This window comes from Chiloscyllium plagiosum, chromosome 24 (assembly GCF_004010195.1).
Source record: "Chiloscyllium plagiosum isolate BGI_BamShark_2017 chromosome 24, ASM401019v2, whole genome shotgun sequence".
Lineage (NCBI taxonomy): Eukaryota > Metazoa > Chordata > Chondrichthyes > Orectolobiformes > Hemiscylliidae > Chiloscyllium > Chiloscyllium plagiosum.
In genome coordinates, this window is record NC_057733.1 from 36,989,156 (window position 1) to 37,011,489 (window position 22,334).

At 40.3% G+C, this 22,334-nt stretch overlaps 1 protein-coding gene across 2 annotated transcripts in view; it reads left to right on the plus strand.

The window, feature by feature from the left end:
- Positions 1 to 17,262: 17,262 nt before the first annotated feature.
- The window catches only part of LOC122562188 (archaemetzincin-2), a 111,064-nt gene continuing 105,992 nt past the window's right edge, over positions 17,263 to 22,334 (plus strand). Inside the window, exon 1 of one of the 2 annotated variants that reach the window (XM_043714841.1) lies at positions 17,263 to 17,355. The gene's annotated coding sequence lies outside the window, so the exon portion shown is untranslated. The remainder of the gene's footprint in view (positions 17,356 to 22,334) is intronic. The other variant, XM_043714840.1, reaches the window with a different exon arrangement.

The window sequence follows — 22,334 nt, forward strand, 5'->3', positions numbered from 1 at the left end:
ACTGTAAAGGACATAAAATCATTTGAGTAATAGTTGTGAATCGACAAATGGAAAGCATAGAGAAAATTAGCAAAATTATAGTTGTGCGGAAAGTGGTAGTAAGCAAACTGCTGTAGCTGTCACTGACCAGTTCAGATAGACTTCATACGGTGGCCTTAAAAAAAAAGTTCCTAATAAGATAGTAAATGAATTGGTGTTAATATTCCAAGATGCCCTAAATTCAGGACTGGTTTTATCAATCTGGAAAGTAACAAATATTGGAGAAAGGAGGATGTCAGAAAACAAGAAATTCTAAGCCGGTTAGTTTGATCCCACAGGTTCTCCATGACATCAATTGTTGAAAATTTATAGCATACTTAGAAAAACTCAAGGTAATTGGGAAGAGTCAGCATGGTATCGTAAATGTAAGATCATGTTTAACCAATTTATTGACAATCCTTGATGTGATAATGTGCTTTGAATAAAGGGTAGATGTGTTTTACTTTCCAGAAAACATTTGAAGAAGTGTCATATTAAATCTTATTGCAGAAAATTAAAAGCTCATGGTGTGGGGGGTAATATTAGCATGGACAGAAGATTGGCTGGCAGGAAACAAAGCATGCAAAATTCTTCCTTGTCTGATTTGCAGACGTGATGATTGGAGTCCAACGGGGGCCTTAACATTTTAGAATTTACATCAATGACTTTGATGTAACTAAATTCATAGATAACACCAAGATAGGCAGGAAAGTGTTGTAAAGAAGGCATAACGAAGTTTCAGAGAGAGTTTGACTGAGTAGGCAAAAATTTGGCTGATGCATTGTAATATTAGAAAATGTGAAGTTTACTTTGGCAGGAAGCATTAAAAAAAAGTATTACTTAAAAGGAGCACAGAAATTTAGGCTTTCTGACATGAGACATAGGAAGGTAGTATCCAGGTACAGTACATAATCAAGAAGGCTAATGGAATTGCAAGATGAACGGAACACAAAAATAAAGATGTTATGCTTCAGTTATACAGGAAACTAGTGAGATCACATCTCAAATACTGTATATGATTTTGGTCACCCTACTTAAGGAGGAGTGTAAATATACTGGTGGAAGTCCAGATGAAGTTTACCATATTATTACCTGGAATGTCTTTTATGAAGTGTTTGGACAGGCTGGCTTGTTTACATTGGAGTTTAGAAAAGTGATGTGACATGTCCCACTAATTGAAAAACCAATATAGAGCACAATGCGAGTCAGAAAATGTGAGGTCTGTGTAACAAAGGCAATACAGTAATTATTAGGGATTTCAATCCACATATAGATTGGCTAAACACAATTAGCACTGTTGCCGTGGTCGATGCATTGTTTTAGATCTAATATGGCGCAATAATAAAGGGTAATTAAAGTCTCATTGTAAAGGAACCTCGAGTAAACATGATAGAATCTTGTATTAAGTTTGAAAGTGATATAGTTCACTCAAACTAGGATCTTAAAACTAAACAAAGCAACTTACAAAGGTATAATGGGCAAATTGACTGATAGTTTAGGAAACTATATTAAAAAGGCATGGCAGTAGACTAGCGAGCGTTTAAAGAAATCATACATGGTTTCCATCAAACTTGCATTCCTTTAGATACAGAAGCCCAGGTAGATAGTATTCAACCATGGCTCATGAGAAGTTAAAGCTTATTAGATCAAAGAAAGAGGCTTACAAAATTGTTCTAAAAAGTAATAAATCTGGGGATTGGGAACATGCATAGAATTCAGCAAAGAAAGGCCAAGAAATTGATAAAGAATGAGAAAACAAAATAGAAAAGTAAGCTGGTGAGAAATATAAAAGCAGACATCAATAGCTTCTATAGGGATATAAAAATAAAAAGTGGTAAAGGCAAATGTGGATGAATTTAGAAAGAGAGATCAGGAAATGACAGAAAACCTCACTAAATATGTGCTGGGCTTTGACAAGAACATACAAGAAAGCTCCCAGGAATACACAAGAGCCAAGACACTAGCAAAAACATACGGAAAAATGTTTGTATTAGTTAAAAATTAGTACGAGAGTATTTATTGGGATTGCCAGTTGATAAATGCTCTGGATCTGACAATAAGAAATGCTATAACGACTGCTTTGATGTTCATTTTCTAAAATTCTATAGATTCTGGAGTGATTGCTGCAAATTGGATGGGAGCAAATTGTAGTGATTAGAACCAAGTAGACCTTATTGACTATGAGTTCCTTTTATTGGGGTTGTTAATTGGGTCCAGTTAGGAAGCCTGGCTGACTAATATTAACGGAATAATATAAATGCTACTGCAGTATGGCAGTAGTGTTGGGGAAACAAAAGAAAACCAGGAGATTTGTGAATCTCCTCAATTCAGGAAAGAAAGTAAAAACAATATTAGCGGAGGATTTCGAGCCTCCTGAGTTCAGGGGACTGACTCCAAGATGACTGGGCACAGAACATAAGTAAACGAAGGGTGAATGTGTGACGGATTACCAGCCTCTGTGCAGTTATTTCACAAATGGTATTCATCACTTATAGAAGAAATGAGAGAGAAAACTGGGAACTACAAACCTGTTCGCTTGACATCAGTAATAGGAAATAATAGGATCTATTATAAACAATGTCATAAGTGGACAATAATGGTAGGATTTTATGGAGTCAATATGGATTAATGAAAGGGAAATCATATGAGATAAGTCAGTTGGGAATTTGAGAGGATGTAACCAGCAGGATAGATAAAGGGATACAAATGGATGCAATGTTTTGGATTTTCCAAAGGCTTTCAGAAAAGACCCACACAGGACACCTCAGCTGGCTGGACAGTTGGTTTGCAAAGGAGTGTGATGCCAACAGTGTGAGTTCAATTCCCATACTGGTAAAGGTTGCCATGAAGGATTCTTAACCTTTCTCTTTGCCTGAGGTTTGGTGGCCCTCTGGGTGAATCACCACCAATTGTCTCTAATGAGAAAGCAGCCCTATGGTACAACTATGGCAATTTGATTCATTTGGCAACAAATTCAGGATATTTCTTTATAGTGAGAAAATGGGAAATGTTGATGTCCAAAGGGACCTGAAAGCTAACAAGCAGACTGGGCATGCAGTCTGGAAGATAAATTGTATGTTGGGCTTTATTGCAAGAGGATTTGAATACTAGACTATGGAGGTCTGGCTTCAAATGTAGAGAACCTTGGTGAGACTGGTGAAGGAGCACCACAAAGGTTCACCAGGTGGATCTCTGGGATGGCAAGATTGTCCTCAAAGAAAGATGGAGAAAACTGGGCCTATATTCTCCAGAGTTTAGATTGGATGATCTCACTTAAGCTTGCAAAATTCTTACAAGATTCGACATAGTACTTAGAAAATAGAGCTGAAAAATGTGTTGCTGGAAAAGCGCAGCAGCTCAGACATTCTCCCAGGTGCAGAAGAATCGACGTTTTGGGCATAAGCCCTTCTTCTGGAATGAGGAGGGTGTGCCAAGCAGGCTAAAATAAAAGGTAGGGAGCAGCTACAAAGGCACCACCCCCCACCTTTTCCTCCGCTACATCGATGACTGTATCGGCGCTACCTCGTGCTCCCACAAGGAGGTTGAACAGTTCGTCCACTTTACTAACACCTTCCACCCCGACCTCAAATTTACCTGGACCGTCTCAGACTCCTCCTTCCCCTTCCTCGACCTCTCCATTTCTATCTTGGGAGACCGACTCAACACGGACATTTACTATAAACCGACCGACTCCCACCCTGCCCTCTGTACAAATGCCATCCCATATTCCCAAATCCTTTGCCTCCGCCGCATCTGCTCCCATGGAGGACCAATTCCAATAATGAACAACCCAGATGGCCTCCTTCAAAGACCGCAATTTCCCTTCAGACGTGGTTGACGATGCTCTCCACCGTATCTCCACTTCCCGCTCCTCCGCCCTTGAACCCCGCCCCTCCAATCACCACCAGGACAGAACCCCACTGGTCCTCACCTATCACCCCACCAACCTCCAGATACATCGTATCATCCTTCGTCATTTCCGCCACCTCCAAACAGAGACATTACAAACAGAGTGAACTCTATACTCAAAGGGACCATCATTAAAGCTCATATTGATGAATATTTCCTTGGTTACCAATATGAATGCAAAGCTCAGCTTCAGCATAAAATAAGTTCAATTAACAAACTAGATGCTTAAATTCACATTGGTGAACCGAAGGCTATGCTTATTGTCTTCTATTAGTACATGGATTTTTCAGAACAGAATCAGGCCATTCGGCCCAACCTGACCTTTCTGTATTTACATTCTACACACGCTTCTTCCCATTTCACTTCCTCTAACCCTCAAATTCACCTTTGATTCCTTTTTTCTTCATTTTTTTTAGATTTTCCCCTTCTTGTAGAGTCCCTATAATGCAGAAAGAGGCTGGTCAGCCCTTCAAATCTACACTGACCCTCCAAAGAGCATTCCAACCAGACCTAGCCCCCATACCCTATCCGGCCTATCACCCTCACCTTAACCTCCTTCTACCTATCACATTCCCAACGCCCCTCCCCCAAGTACCTCCTCCCTACCTTTTATCTTAGCCTGCTTGGCACACCCTCCTCATTCCTGAAGAAGAGCTTATGCCCGAAATGTCGATTCTCCTGCTCCTGGGATGCTGCCTGACCTGCTGCGCTTTTCCAGCTCTGATCTCCAGCATCTGCAGTCCTTACTTTCTCCTACTTAGAAAATAGAACAGGACAGCACAGGAACAGGTCCTTTAGCCCATGATGTTTTGCCGTGAAGGAAGACTATTTCCCCTTGGGGAATTTAGAACGTCTTCTGAGATACATCTCAAAATAAGAGGTAAGCAATTAGGACTGACATGAGGTTTTTTTTTACCTCAGAAAAAGATCTGTGGAATTCTCTACCCCATAGGGCTGTGGAAGCTCTCTTGTTGGGTATATTCAAGACAATGACTGATTACACTTCTAGATAGTAAATATATCAAGGGATATCTGGGGATAAAGCGAAGAAAATGGCAGTGACATCACAATTGTGAGAGTGAATGGAAGAGTTGGTTCTAGAAGCCAAAAAGCCTAATTATGATCTCATTCTCTAGCACTGAGCATTCTGTTTGTTCAAGGAAGCAAGCATTAGTGTAAGTAATTGCATCAATGTGTATAAAAATATATTAATAGACATCAATGATGTTGATACAGACTCTTACATAGCCACAAATCATCACACCATCTTCTCTCTTTATGATGTGAAGATGCTGTTGTTGGACTGGGGTGGACAAAGTTAAAAATCTCACAACGCCAGGTTATAGTCCAACAGGTTTATTTGGAAGTACAAACTTTCAGAGTGTTGCTCCTTCGTCAGGTACCTAGTGGAGTAGGATCATAGGACACAATTTATAAAGATCATTGTGTCATACACTGATGCAATATATTGAACAAACCTAGAGTGCTGTTAAGTCTTTCATCTTTTAGAATAGGCTGCAGGTTTCGATTCATTAATATGTAAATCCCAGAACTTCTCTCCAGTCACCTTCCCACGATAACTTACGGTTTTATTAAAAAAAGGTGACATCTCAGCTCAGACAATGCATTAAAGGTGTGAGGTTAGAGTCTGTATATATTCAAATCGAATCAGGCTGGTTCTATTTCCAAAGTAGGATTTTATAAAACGTTACATAGATTATAAAAAATATTGATTGCCTACAGATTGTTTTTTTTGAACAAAATAGCATGTATCTGCAAATATAATTCCGCAAATGCAAATTCACCCACACACGTGAGGGAGAGAGAGTGTGATCAACTATATGCCTGTGAGAGGGTGTGTGTATGAGAGACTATCTGCGTGAGTATGTAAGGGTGTGAGTGTATAGTGTAGTGGGGTCACCTGTATTGAGAAATGAACCCAAGGTCCCAGTTGAGGATATCCTCATGGGTACCGAACTTGGCTATCGGTGCTGCTCGGCTACTCTGCGTTGTTGTGTATCCCGCAGTTTGCCTTGGAGGATGGTCACTTGGAGACCTGAGGCCGAATGTCTCTGACTGCAGAAGTGTTCCTGACTGCGAGGGAACATCCCTGTCTGGTGATTGTTGTGTGGTGTCCATTCATCCATTGTCATAGCATCTGCCTGTTCTTGCCAATGTTCCATGCCTCTGGGCATCCTTGCCTGCAGCGTATCAGATAGACTTGAGTCACTTGAGTACCTGCTGCATACATGGTGAGTAGTGAGCCCACATGTAATAGTTGTATCAATATCGACATTGACGCGTCTTGCACTGGTTGCCCTGACAGGGAACCTTGGGAATGTGACTTGAAAGAAGTTCTGGGATTTACATATTAATGAATGGAAACCTGCAACTCATTCTAAAAGGTGAAAGACTTAACAGCAATCTAGGTTTGTTAATATATTGCATCAGTGTACGATACGACCATCTTTTGCTATAAATTCTGTGTCCTATGATCTTACTCCACTAACTATCTGACGAGGGAGCAGTGTTCCAAAAGCTTGTACTTCCAAATAAATCTGTTGGATTATGACCTGGTGTTATGTGATTTTTTTAAAACACTCTTTTTAGGTATCATGCCTTAAAAGGGTTTTGGCGATCATGCTTGATTAAGTCTGGCAGAGTACCATGTAGTTCACCATTGCCTTCTGCATAGGTTGACCAAAGGACGCCTACTCTACTGTCTGTCATGAGATGTAGTGGAAGGATTTACAGGTTAATAATCAATTTGTTTGATCATGTTATGAATGCACCTGGAATGAGATTTCAACCGAGAGCAGGGATGCCTTCTCACAGTGCCACAACGTGGAGGTAATAATCAAAAAAGTTCTTTTAAATTTTTTTATTTGTTGCAAAGGTTAACCAGTTATTAGGTCAATGAAAGAGTTATGGACATTTTATAATTACAAGGTTAATTGTATATCATAGCTGATCTTATTTACGTCAAGATAATTATAGATTCTGGTTAATGTAGCACTTGACCCACATAACCATTGTCAAAAGGAGGTAAGTAATTATGTCAAAGCGAGTCTGATTTGTCAATATTTCCTAGCAACTTCCTCGCTCTAAACCACATTGCAGAGTCTCAGATGGTCTCAAGAGGAAATACTGAAACCATCTGACGGCATATGAATGATAACAACTTTGGCTGAAGTAATGTTTAAAGCTAAAATAAACGTTGGCAATTTATTTATTCAGACACAAATCCCCACAAATCTTTATGTTAAGTGGTAACGATGTCAATGCAGAATCGTGCAAAGAAGATGAGAGCTGTAATACATTTGGGAGTTGCAGATATTGGAAACTAATATGTCCATATCTGTCTCGAGGAATCACTATTACTTTATGTATGGCATTGATATGCATCCACCATTTACCTATAGTTCTTTTATTGTCTCTATACTTTGATTCCTCAGTCCAACAGCAGTAATTGGATTTGAAAAAGGATTGTTGAAATTCCTAAAATTGAACAGAGAATCAGAGACTCAAATATGCAGTAACAACCGATTAAAAAAACATAACTACCCATTGATAAGGGAATGGGTTCAAGACAGGGCGTTGGAAAAGGGACCTGCTTTGCAGCTTAAGTAGGAAAAGGCTATTCGTAGATAGTGTTATTAATGAAAGAATGGTTAAAATATACACTAATCTGCTCATGTGGCAAGCAGTCTTTTAAAATTATCTCTATAGACAACCTGGAGAAGTGTCCTGAATGAAACAGGGACAGAGGGGCAGTAGAAGATGCAATCATACACCAACTTATGGGACCCATCCTGGAGATCTTCATTGAAATACAAATGATCACATTGACAGCTGTTATCCCTCTGTGCAGAACTTTATCACTCCTTAATGTTAGTTTCGCAGGAAACCACAAACGATACAACTAGGAGTCGCCTCATTATGCAGGGAGGTGGAATGGCTGACAATGAGGAATGAAACTCTCTTGGTAAAATCACCTACTCCTGCATAAGAAAAAGGACTAAGGCTCAATTGACAGAAGATTTGTATCCAGACCTTCCATCAACTGTCACAGAATGAATTCTGCTGCAACTTCCGGTTTTGAATACACCATTTCCTCTCAGAACCTAGTATTACTCTACATTGTCTCAGGTACCACTTCCATTTGGTGTTGTATCTATCCCTCAGCTCAGCATTTGTGTTAGAGTCATACAACATGGAAACAGAACCTTTGGTCCAACCTGCCCACGCTGAACTGAAGTGGTCCCAACTGTCTGCACTTGACCCATATTCCTCCAAACCTTTCCTATTCATGAACTTATTCTTTTCAATGTAAAATGTACCTGCTTCCACCACTTTTTCTGGCAGTTCATTCTGCACACAAACTACTGTCTAAAAATATAGCCCTCAGGTCCTTTCTGCATCTTTCTCCTTTCACCTTAAAAATATGCCCCCTCATTTTGAACTGGTCCCCCCTCCACCCCAAGAGAAAAGACTCTTGTCATTCACCTTATCTATGCCCCTCATGATTTTATAAACCACAATAAGGTCACCCCTCAACCTCCTAAGCTCCAGTGAAAAAAGTCCTAGTGTTTCCAGTCTATTTAAAAATCACAAACCCTCCATTCCCAACAATATCCTGGTAAATCTTTTCTGAATCCTCTCCAATTCTGATAACAGAGCAACCAGAACTGGATATAGTACTCCCAGAAGAGATCTCACCAATGTCCTGTACAACCTCAACATGACATTTCAACTCTTATACTCAAAGGTCTGAGCAATGAAGGCAAGCATTGTAAATGCCTTCTTAACCACCCTGTCTATCCGTGATGAAAATTTCAAAGAAATATGTACCTGAACCCCTAGGTCTCTCTTCTACAAGACTATCCAGTAATACTGTTCTATCTAATGGCCTGCAGAAGGCAAGTTCAATACTAATGATTTTGGCCACGTTCCTCAAAATTAAATTGGCTCAATAAGCAGATGATCTGGTTATCCAGCCTCATGTTATGGTACACAATGTTAGGTCTGAAAATCCAAAGTTTCTAATATCCGCTGGTGAAAACTATTTTATAGCTAGTGATAAACTGAAATTTTTTTTTGCCAACAGGACTAAATGGAATCAGGATTGTGCTACAGCTACATTTTACTTTTCCTTTAACGTGACCTGTATTCATATGTTTGGCAACACTCCTTTCCCAATGAATTAGGGGAAATACTTTTTAAAAATAAGGCGTATTTATTTTTATATTGAAGGAAGGGGAATTCTTCACAGAATTTTGGTCAGTCTGAGGAATTTTCCCTGAGAAAACAGTGGAGGCTGGGTCACTGAAGTTATTTAAGGCTGAGTTAGTCAGATGTTTTGATAGGTGGTAAATTGGGGTTTTGTGGGGTGGAGGGGTGCAGATGGGGATTTGGATTGAGGACCATAACCAGATCCATTATGAATGGTGGACCAGGCTCGAAGGCCCAAATGGCTAAGTCCTATGATTAAGTACAAAGTGTATTTGAAAGCAAAGGGTGGCAAAAACAAACCTAAAGTTCAGACAAAAATGTGCTTACAACAGATGTCAGGTGATTTGAGAACAAGGCCTAATATGCAAGGTTTAGAGTGGATTTGAAAAAGTAAATAAGGGAGGGGAACAGAGGGAAATAAGGGGAACAAATGGCAGCTAACATAAAAATCTTTGATAGACACATAAACATTAAAAAGTTAGTGAAAAGAGGAGTGAGGACAATGAGAGACCAAAAAGGGGATTTACATGTGGAGGCAAGTGGCATGGATCAGGTATTGAATGAATACCTTGTTTTTGATTTTACTAGGGAGAGATGCTGCCTAGCTAAAGGTGAAAGAGGAAATAGTTCAAACATTTGGAAATTTTAAAATTGAGAAAGAGTTGGTTATTCTCTAATGGACTTATCAATTTGGCCCTTTGAGCCTGCTTCACCATTCAATAAGATCGTGGTGAATATGGTTATGATCTCAAATCCAATGCCCCATTTGCATTCCCCCAACAAACTGCATAAATCTTGAGTTTCCTTGTCTATCAAAAATCTATCTAACTCCATCTGAATCTCCACCTACCATCCACTGTTTTCTTAGGGAGAATTCCACAAACCTAATAAACTTTTGGGGAAAAAAAATCTCCTTTTTCCATTTTAAAAGTGAGACCTCTTATTTTAAACTGCCCCTGGTTCATTGGGAAAGAAGTGTGGTCAACCATCTCTCTATAGAGGTTATGTTCATGCAGAAGTAAGATGTTATAGCTGTAGCATAATCATGATTCCACAAAGCCCAGTAATGTTAATGTTTGATTATCCATTAAGACTGGAAGAAATACATTCAAAGATGTTTACAAAATCATGAGGGGCATGGATAGGATAAATAGACAAAGTCTTTTCCCTGGGGTCAGCGAGTCCAGAACTAGAGGACACAGGTTTAGGGTGAGAGGCGAAAGATATAAAAGAGACCTCCAGGGCAACTTTTTCACGCAGAGGGTGGTACATGTATAGAATGAGCTGCCAGAGGAAGTGGTGGAGACTGGTATAATTGCAACATTTAAAAGGCATCTGGATGGGTATATGAATAGGAAGGGTTTAAAGGGATATGGGCCGGGTGCTGGCAGGTAGGACTAGGTTGGGTAGGGATATCTGGTCGGCATGGATGGGTTGGACCAAAGAGTCTGGTTCCATGCTGTACATCTCTATGACTCTACACAGAAGGATGTGAGAATGGTAATTCTGGAAGTAATGGCCATAAAATGCCAGAGGACTGGAAATTGCAAATGTTACATCCTTGTTCAGGAGAAAGTATAAAGATAAGCCCAACAACTACACAACATCTTGGTGATGGGGAAGTTTTTAGTATTGATAACTTAGGACAAATGAATAGTCACTTGGGAAAATGCAGATTAAGTAAGGAAAGCCAGCACAGATTTGTAAAGGCAAATCATGTTTCTAACTGAAACACAAATTGCTGGAGAAACTCAGCAGGTCTTGTGGCATGTGTTAAAAGAAGACAGAGTTAACATTTTGTGCATTAGTGTCTTTAGGAGTTCTACCAGACCCACTGAGCTTCTCCAGCAATTCTATTCATGTTTATTTTAGATGTAGAACACCCACAGTTTTTTTTTGTTTTATTTTCATATCTTTAATTAACTTCCTTACATTTTTTTGATGCACTGGAGCAAAGTTTGAGTCTATAGACTAAAAGGGACAGTTGCAACATGGATATGAAATTGGCTGAGTACCAGGAGGCAAAGAATAGTGAAAAAAAAACCAAAATAATGTAAATCAGAAACGAAAACAGAAATTACTGGAAAATTTCAGGAAGGGCTTCTGCTCAAAACGTCGATTCTCCTGCTCCTCGGATGCTACCTGGCCTGCTGTATTTTTCCAGCACCACATTAACTTTTCAGGTCCAGTAACCCTTCAGAACTGATGTAACAAGGAAAAAGTTGTTTTCTATGCAGAAGATAGAATGGGAGAAGGGGGTCAGGAAGAAACAATAGGTGGAGGGAGAGCCCAAAGAGAGGGAAAAACAGTTGGACAGACAGAAGAGTAGATAACAATCAACCGAATGAATGGCTGCTAATGGTGACTATTAGTGGCTAACAATGTAATAGCAGACCATATATTAACAAGGCCTGGTGTGTGGGGGTTGGGGTGAGAGAAGGTGTCTCAAGCCCTAAAATTGTTGAACTCAAAGTTGAGTCCAGAAAGCTGTAGCGTTCCCAAGCAGAAAATTATGTACTATTCTTACGACATAGGGTTTCAGACTAGAAGGTTTACAATAAAGATTGTAACACTAGGATTGGTGTTCTGGTATCTACTGAGTGTGATCTTAGGTCAGTTTTAAAATTTGTGAGTGTGCAATATTTTGAAAGTATCGTAGGGTGGCACGGTGGCTCAGTGGTTCGCCTCACAGCAACAGGGTCCCGGGTTCAATTCCAGCCTGGGGTGACTGTGTGGAGTTTGCACATTCTCCCCGTTTCTCCGGGTGCTCCGGTTTCTTCCCACAGTCCAAAGATGTGCAGGTCAGGTGAATTGGCCGTGCTAAATTGCCCATAGTGCTAGGTGCATTAGTCAGAGAGAAATGGGTCTGGGTGGGTTACTCTTCAGAGGGTCGGTGTGGACTGGTTGGGCCGAAGGGCCTGTTTTCACACTGTAAGGAATCTAATCTAATCTAATCTAAAAAAGACATAGGGAGGCAATGTAGAACTTCAAAAGGATGTATATATACATATGCATCACTGGAATTAAAGAGGCACGAGAAAGAAAAAATTAATTTAAATTAAAAATGATGCAACTTTTGCCGAGTTAAACCAGATGTTTGGAAGAGACTGGAAGACAAAGTTTCTGATCATAATTCACAGTTCAGTCAAATGTTTAAGGCAGTGCAGGCTTTGTTCAAATCTGCAGAGAAGGATGTGGTACCATTTTTCATGTGATTTGAGAAGATAGCAACCCAAATAAGGCGGCCAAAGATAGACTGGACATTGCTCATGCAAAGCAAATTAACTGGTAAAGCACAAGAGATTTATGCATCTCCGTTGGAAGAACATTCTCAAGGTTATGATGAGTTGAAAAGAGCTAATCCAAATGCATATGAATTGGTCTTGGAACTATACATGCAAAGATTTTGGAACTCTCAGAAACAGCCTGGACAAATTTATACTGAGTTTGAAAAATATAAACACATAAACAAAAGCATTTTGATAGGTAGATAAGAGTGTTAAAAGTTGAGATGTTCTTACAATACTCTTAGATAAATTATTATTTTTGAAGAATTTAAACCTTCCATATCTTCTGTAATTGGAACTTATATAGAAGAACAATGGGTAGCAATGGCAAATCAAATAGCTAGACTGACTATTGAGTGTGAACTGATCTATAAAGCTTTTTTCCATCACCCTGAGATGTTGAAAAGAATGGTAGTGAATATACAGTAGGAAATATCCCAAGAATTCCTCCTCAGATTAATTAATTAATATTAAGATCAAGTGCCGAGGGTGTTGGCAAATTTTGAAGATTTCAATATATTTTTTGCAATAAGTCGGGCCACGTTGGAATGTTGGAAGTTGCGACGTAAACCCATGGGACTTATAGAAGTTTGTGAAAATGAGTCAAAGAAGGGAACGTAAAAAGATAATACCATTGACCAGGTTGTAGCTCTATTACAAAATGGCCAAAGGTGAATTTTGTCATTTATAAAGAAATGTGTAAGGCAGATGAGAGGTATGCAGGAATTTTGTCCAAAGGAGAATCCTCTTTCTTCAGGTGAAGTACCTGAACTTATAACTATACAGAGACGTACAGGTGCACCACAACCACTTTTACGAGAATATTACTTGGTTTTCCCTCCAGAGAGTTCGATGGGAGCTAAGATATTAATAAATGGGATTGGTGGAGAGTATATTTCTGTTCCATTATATAAAAATACATTTGGAATGTGATTTGTTACCAGGAAAGGTAATTGGCTGAGTAAAGTTATTACTGATTGAGGGTGTGGGTAACAACTTGACAGGACTAAAAGTAATAGCTTCACCCTTAATTATAGAATATCCAAAGATAGTTCAAGAAACAGGACAATTACAGGGACAAGTTCCTGGTAATTTTCCTACATGTAACCAGAACAATTGTTAAATAAAATCCATCAATAATGTTGATGTGACACTACAAACAAATGAAAGGACAGCTGAAACCTTCCTGAGGGATGAGATAATCCAGGTGGAATGTTTCGTATGATGTCCCTAATTACAGCACAAAAATGCAGATCCTGAATTAAATAAATTAACGGTTAATTTACACTGAAGTAGAGGTTAAAAAAATTTGGGCATGTTGTCCTCTTAAAAAGAGTGCTCATGAGGGCACAGCGAACTTCCCTACTTTGTTGTTTAATTTTGCCCTGTTAAAGTTACTGTATTGTTAATAAACTACTAAGTCATTTGATTAAACTAAAATTTGGTGTTGAGAATAAATTATTCACCAAATCTGCGAGTGGTTATTCAAAAAATGTCTGGTTGGGAACCATTTGGGATAAATTTTGAGGGTTTTTGAATATTTTAATTTTACTGTGTTGCGAATACAGAGACTGATTCGGTTCACCTGTCCAGCTTTGCATCATAAAAGGGCTGGAGAGGAACTTGGAGTGGGGAGGGATCCAGTAGTTGTTGTCCATTTTGATACTTAATGACATTGATAGGATTAGCAAGGAAGCTCTGTTGAAAGAATCTGAACATTTAGGAGCTAAACTAAAAAGCAGAACTTCCTGCATCTAGAACAGGCAATAATCTCAGGATTACCACATTAGCTATAGACAAACTAGCACAGAGTAAATAAAGTTAAGGAGTTAAATGCCTGGCTTAAAGATTGGTCTGGTAGAAGGAGCTTTCAGTTTATGGGGACTGGCACCAATCCTGGGATCGAAAGGAGCAGTTCCGGTGGAATAAACTTCACTTGAACTATGCTAGGACCAGTTCTGGCGAATCAAATAACAAGGGCTGCAGAGAGAGAGCTCCAAACTAATTACAGTAGAGGGTTCAAGAGGGAGCTTGAGGCTTACAAAGCAGAAGGATATGATGGCATTGTAGGGCAATTATTTTGATAAAGATACCCAGAGTAGGACAGGAAGGTATAGAGCGTAAAAGCTTAAAAAAGTAGCAAATAGGGTCAGAGGAAGGAAAAGAAAATGGTAGTAGTTCTGTAGAGCAGATGATAAATCAGGAGATAATGAGGGCATGTAAAGAAGGCAGCACATTATTCATGGGTGACTTTAATCTTTGTGTAGTTTGATAAATTGAAATTGAATAGAGCGTGTGAATCCAAGAAGCGGGAGAATCGACGTTTTGGGCATAAGCCCTACATCAGGAATCTTATCGAGTTTTGAGAAGATTTGTATCTTATGCCCAAAACGTCAATTCTCTTGCTTCTCAGGTGCTGCCTGACCATCTGTGCTTTTCCAGCACCACGCTCTCAACTCTGATCTCCAGCATCTGCAGTCCTCATTTTCTCAAAATTGAAATTGACAAAGGTAGTCACAAAGAAGAATTCATAGTGGGAATCTAGTAAAAAAAATATAAGAACCCCTTGCTACAAGTATGAAAGGCACTAGTCAGAGTACATCTGGAATGCTGTGAACAGTTTTTCTCCCCTTATCTAAGGAAAGATATATTAACATTGGAAGCAGAGCAGGGAAGGTTCACTAGATTAATTTCAGTTACAGAGGAATTTTCTTATGTAAGATGGAGTAGGTTCAGTCTGTATTCATTGGAATTCAGAAGAATGAGACCCCTTGTTGAAACATAATATTCTTAGAAAGCTTGACAAGGTAGATGCAAAGAGTTGTTTCCCTTTGTGTGAGGGTCTGCGACTAGAGGGTATAATCCTCAGAGTAAGGGATGCCCATTTAAGGCAAACAAGAAAAGGATTTTTTTCTGTGTAGTCAATCTGTGGAATTCTTTCCTGTAGAGGGCTGTCGAGGCTAGGCCATTAAGTATATTCAAGGCAGAGATAGATTTTTAGCCAGTAAAAGAATTAAAGGTAAAAGGAATAAAGCAGGAAAGCAGAGTTGAGGATTATGAGATCAACCATAATTCCACTGAAAGGCAGAGCAGACTTGATATGCCAAATGGTTTACTTTTTGCACCTATGTCTTAGGTTGTAAGGTTCTGGGTGTCTATACGTAAATCATTGGAGGTGGCTGAACAGGTTGAGAGCGTTGTTAGGAAAGCAGGGCCAGAAGTACAAAAGCAAGATATTAGGTTAAACATGTAAAACCTGTAAATCTAGTTCTGCCTCAACTGGAGTATTGCAGCAGTTCTGAGCACCACAGATGAAGATATCAGAGGGGGTGCAAAAAAATTTCACAAGAATTTTTCTAAGGACGAGGAAGTTCAGCTACAGAGAAAGATTTCCAAGACTGGGACCGTTCTACTGAGAGAAGGTTGAGAGAAAATTTGGGATATGAACAGAGTGCAGAGGAAGAAACTGTTCCCATTTTTCGAAGAATTGAGAATCAAAGGGCACAATATTGAAGCTAAGTAACAAAAGAAGAGAAGTTCTTTTCACGTTGTGAATGGTTAGATGTGTAAGATGCTGCTTGAGTATGGAGGAGTAAGGTTTGATTGAAGTTTTCAAAAGTAAGTTATATTAATTTCTGAAAAGGCAGGGAAGCAACACCAGGTGAATTGCTCCAGGCAGCCAACACAGACATGCCAGACCATATGGCCTCCTCCTGTGCTTTAACCATGCTCTGCAGCAAATTTCCAGTAAAAAATGTAGCAGAATCAGACCTTTTTTTAACAGCACGGAAGGAGACTCTTCAGCATATCCTGTCTACACTGGTCACATCATCATCCATCTATTCTAATCCCATTTTCCAGCACTTAGCACCGTAGCCTTGCATGCACTGGTGTAGTTATTAAAAAAAGAGCTTGAGGGTTTTCACTTGCACGACCTTTTTTGGCAGTGAGTTCTAGACACCCACAACCCTCAGGATTAAAAAAAAAACATTTCCTCAAATCTCCCCTAAACCTCTTGCTTTAAAACTGTACCTTTTGGTTAAAGACCTCTCTAGTAAGGGGAAACGTTTTTGTTGAGCTACTCTCTGCCTTCTCTGCTCTAAGGAAAACAACCCGAGCCTTTGTAGCACTGATTTATTTGCGCTCAATATTGTGTAATATGTTGGATATTATTTTGTTTGAATAATCCAAGCAACATTCATTTATAGTTGATTGGCCCCAGGAAGGGCACAGACGGATAATCTAGCCGACCTTGAGATGACCGCCTCATACAACAAAAACTCCTGGAGAAACTCAGCATCTGTGGAGAGAGAAACAGAGTTAACGCCTCAAGTCCAATGACACTTCATCAAAATGCCTCCGCCTACTTTAACTCGTTACCAAGTTATAATTGTCCGTTCTGAAAGGTCACTGTACTCGAAACGTTATCTGTACTTCCTCTTCACAGATGCTACCACAGTTTCGGTTTCACATTTCCACCATCCTCAGTTCTTTGTTACATATTATATGGAATTGTTTTTCACCGCAGCAACAATGAATGTCAATCTGTTACTTAGGCTTTAAGACTCCGGATTCTCCCGACCTAGTTGAAAGTGAAAACGGTTTTGAAAAAGCTATTGAAAATCGAGATTGAACAGTTGGATTGACTGTAAACCACAAATCCCATTACGCACATCCTCAGTTCGCCACCTTAGACGCTCCGACGTTGATGAAACTGAGGATTGGTAACGCTCGAGCCGCAACGCTAACGGCTTTAGGGCCACGCCCCTCGGCCCTCTCGCCCCTTCCCAGAATCCCAGCCCCGCCTGTCAGGGCTGCGCACGCACGGATCATGACTGAGGCTGGTCCAGCGCCTCAAGAGGTTGACGCTACTCTGAATGTTGGCGCTGTGTTGGGAGTGTCGGGCCTGGTTAGTGTCAATGCACCCCGAAACAAAATTATGACCCTCTCCCCCAAACCCGTGCAAAGGAGGCGTTATTAATTCATCGTGGGGCGGCGCAGTGGTTAGCACTACTGCCTCATCAGGGACCCGGGTTCGATTCCCCGCTTCGGGTGACTGTGTGGAGCTTGCACGTTCTCCCCGTGTCTGCGTGGGTTTCCTCCCACAGTCCAAAAATGTGTAGGTCAGGTGAATTGGCCATGCTAAATTGCCCATCGTGCTAGGTGCATTAGTCAGGGGTAAATAGCGGGGAGGGGATTGGGTCTGGGTGGGTTACTCTTCAGAGGGTCCGTTACATACTGTAGGGAATTTAATTCCAGTTTGGTGTGCAATTCGGTTATATAGGTCGGTTGAAGTGCCATTGTGCGTAGCCAGTGGAGTAGAGGGTTTAAAAATTAGGTTTTGCTAAAAAAAAACAGTTAAAGACTGCTGATCACTAACTGACTTGCTAAAGCCTGTCTGTAAAGTAGGCCATCAGAAAATAAGAATGGTTTTAGATGAAAAACAGTGCTTATTTACTGTTTTTCATCACTTTCAGTTCATGTTTCATATTGTACATAAGCAGTTATTAAGACTTTAATCTTAACTCTGAAGGAATCATAGAACTTGGGTTATCATTACTTCTATGATGTGATATTTTCTGCTACTTCTGAATAAACATGTGCAACCTTAATAACAGCACAGTGCGCAAACAAAATTTTGCAGTTTTTCAGATCAGGCAGAATCTGTGGACAGAGGAAACAGTTTGCAGTAATACGGTTTAGAGTGGGGTGTTGGAAAAGCACAGCACCTCATGCAGCATCCGAAGTGCAGGAGAATCAATGTTTGGTGCAAGAGACCTTCATTAGGAATGAGGCTGTGAGCCTCAGGGGTGGAGAGATAAATGGAAGGGGCTGGGGGGAAAGTAGCTGAGAGTGCGATAGGTAGATGGAGGTGGGGGTAGTGGTGATTGGTCAGAGAGGAGGGTGGAAATGTGTTGCTGGAAAAGCGCAGCAGGTCAGGCAGCATCTAGGGAACAGGAGAATCGACGTTTCGGGCATTAGCCCTTCTTCAGGAACACATTTTCCAGCAACACATTTCCATCTCTGATCTCCAGCATCTGCAGACCTCACTTTCTTCTCCAGAGAGGAGGGTGGAGCAGATAGATCTGAATAAAGATGGACAGGGCGTGAGGTGGTGCTGAGTTGGAAGGTTGGAACTGGGATAAGGTGGGGGGAGGGGAAATGAGCAAATTGGTGAAGTCCACATTGATGTCATGTGGTTAGGGAGTCCCAAGACGGAAGATGAGACGTTCTTCCTTCAGCTGTTGAGTGGTTAGGGTGTGGTGATGGAGGAGGCCCATGACCTGCATGTGCTTGGCAGAGTGGGAGAGAGTGTTGAAGTGTTCGGCCAAGGGGCATTGGGTTTGGTTGGTGCAGGTGTCCCTGAGATGTTCTCTGAAGCACCCTGCAAGTAGACGTCCTGTCAACCCAATGTAGAGGAGACTGCATTGGGAGCAACAGATGCAGTAAATAACATACAGAAATGCTGGTCGTCTTCAGTCAAGCCCTCTTCCTCAGTACAATAATTTTGTGTGTTACTCATCTAACAGTGCTGGAAAAGACCTATTTATTTCCCAAAATATTTGCAGCATTCTTGATCAAACTCTTTTGACGGAGGAACTGAGAATAATATATTTGAGACAGTTAGAATCTACATTCCCTCTAATTTTTCCTGCTGTTGTGCATTCCTCTTGAGTTTCGCAAGTGGCAGCAAAGTCTGGAATCAGGAATCAGTGTCCACACCGTGATCAGTCAATGTTTGTGGACCTACAAGTGGCTTTGCAGCTTTGTTAGAATTCATTTGGAATACTTTCTTAGAGCGATATGTTGTGGATCTTACCGGGTATCAGGCTAGGATGTAGTATGAAGCATGCACAATAAATGATTTCAATAAACTATCCCTTAGGAAACAGTGACTTTAGCATTTAGAATGGTAGAATTTAGCATTCAGATTGATAGTGAACAATTTGAGCTGGAAACAACTGTGCTAAATTCAAATTAGGGTAATCACAAGGAATTGTTGGCAGAATTGGCTGGTGTGTACTGGGAAAAGAATTTGACAAAAAAGATGGTTGATTAATAATGGCAGATGAAAGGGGGAAAAAAAATCACAACTAACAATAATGTTACTTCCCAGTGAAGAAGAAGGAATCTAGGAAGGAATAAACTGAACTTAAAATTGAAAGGAAGAAACATACAATATGAAAAGATTAGTGATCAGCCAAAGGATTTGGAAAGTTTTAAAAGCTTAAAAAGTGATGGCCAGAAAATAATGAAGATAAAAATAAATTTGCATATATTATAGAATCATAGTAAATAATATCAAAAAGGACACTAAGAGCTTCTTTAAATATCTAAAAAAGAAGAGACCAAAGTGAACTTATTAGAGAATGGGGCTGAGGAAATAATGGGAATTGGGAAAAGGCAGATGAGTTGAATAAATCGTTTTTTGTCAGTCTTCATTACAAACACAAATACTATTCCAAAAAAAAGTAAATAATTAAGGGGCAAAAGGGGGAGAGGAAATAAATAACTATCCCTAGAAGAAAAAGTACTAGGAAACTAATGGACCCAAAGGCTATTACATACATTGGACAAGATGGGTTGCATCTGAGAGTATTACAGGAAGTAGCTACACAGGTAATAGATGCACTGGTAGCAATCTTCTAAGAAACCTGAGATTCTGGAATTGTCCCAGAAGATTGGCAAACTGCCAGTATATCACTCTTATTCAAAATGGGGAGTGCCAAAAATCAAGTAATGTATGCCAAATAACTTAAAACCTGTCTTTGGGAATGTTAACAAGTCTAATATAAAGGATGCAATAGCAGAGCATATAGAAATGCAGATACTATAATTAAACAGAGTCAGCATGGCTTCATAAGGAAAATATATTCAAATTCGTTGACAAGGTAAAGTGCAAAATAGATCAAGGGAAACCATTGCATATGATGTATTTCAATTTCCAAAAGGCTTTTGATAAGGTTCCGCTACTTAGGGTGGCACGGTGGCTCAGTGGTTAGCACTGCTGCCTCACAGCGCTAGGGACCCAGGTTCGATTCCAGCCTCTGGCAACTGCCTGTGTAGAGTTTGCACATTCTCCCCGTGTCTCCGTGGGTTTCCTGCGGGTGCTTTGGTTTCCTCCCACAATCCAAAGTTGTGCAGGTCAGGTGAATTGGCCATGCTAAATTGCCTATAGTGCTAGGTGCATAAGTCAGAGGGAAATTGGTCTGGGTGGGATACTCTTCGGAGGGTCGGTGTGGACTGGTTGAACCGAAGGGCCTGTTTCCACATTGTATGGAATCTAATCTGAAAGAAAAAGGCAAATGGAACAAAGAACAATATAGCACAGGTACAAGCCCTTTGGCCCACCAAGACTGTGCTGACAAATGATGCATTTCTAAACTAAAAACCTTTTGCCTCTCTGTAGTCCTTATCCCTCTTTTCCCTGCGTATTCATATATCTATTAAGGTGTCTCTTAAATGTTGCCATTGTATCCGCCTCCACCACCTCCTCCGGCAGCACATTCTCGGCACTGAACGTCGTGGTTGTCGTCGTGGCTATCCCTCAAGGTCGAGCATTATGGTATTTGTTCTGTTGATCCATTTATGGGCTCTCATGTAGGCACTTAACACCTGTGTAAATAAAAAGCTTAACTCTCACATCTCCTTTAGACTTAGTCCCTTTTACTTTAAACTTATGTACCGTACTAATTAGCATTTCTACCCTTGGAAAAAGACCTGACTATCCATGCCTCTCTTAAATTTGTAAGCTTTTGTCAGGTCGTCCCCTCATCCTTTTTCATTCAAGTGAAAACAAATCAAGTTTGTACAATCTCTTCATATAACTAATACTCTCCTAACCAGGCAACATCCCTGTAAACTAATTATGTATCCTTTCCAGAACATCCACATCCTTCTTCTAGTGTGCTGACCAGAACTGTACACAATATTCCACATGTGGCCTAACTAAAGTTCTGTACAGCTGCAACATGACTTTCCAATTTTAATAGTCTGTGCCCCAACCAATGAAAGCAAATGTGCCATGTGCCTTGACCACTTTGTCCACATGCTAATGGATGGAGTGTTGATATTGCTGAGCTTACAACAGATCAGAAAGCCGTCTCTTCAGAATGGAAATTTCAAGCTTTATTTCAGAAAGGATGAGTTCAGTTTGGAAGGGAGAAACGTTTATCTGAGCAGGGCAATCAGGTTTTGGGTCAGGGATCAGTTTTGTGGAGCTTCAAAGCTGGAGAGTTTGGATAGAATTTTCAAGTTGTTGGAACTGAGAAAGTTTTGGCCATCAAAATTGTGAAAAGTTCATGCCAACAAGCTCAAGAAAATGTCTCAAATTGTCTGTACAATCCAAGCCATAGAAACCAGAAGAGTCAATTGAGTAAAAACTTAGAGGTGAGATTGGAGTGAAATTTCTGTGGAACTGTTTAAATGTTTTAGTAGGGTCAGAGGTGGGGGTAAAAGAGGGCGAGGTGTGGCATTGCTTGTCAAAGATAGTATTACAGCTGTGGAAAGAACGATGGATGTAGACTCGCCATCTGAGGTAGTTTGGGCTGAGGTTAGGAATAGGAAAGGTGAGCTCACCTTGTTAGGAGTTTTTTACAGGCCTCTTAATAGTCCTAGAAATGTAGAAGAAAGGATTGTGAGGATGATTCAAGAGAAGAGTGAAAGTAATAGGTTGTTGTTATGGGGGACTTTAACTTTCCAGATATTGACTGGGAAAGCGATAGCTCTAGTTCATTAGATGGGTCGGTGTTTGTCCAATGTGTGCAGGAGGGTTTCCTGACACAATATGTAGATAGGCCAACAAGAGGTGAGGCCATACTGGATTTGGTTCTGGGTAACGAACCAGGCCAGGTGTTAGAATTAGAGGGAGGTGAGCACTTTGGGGAC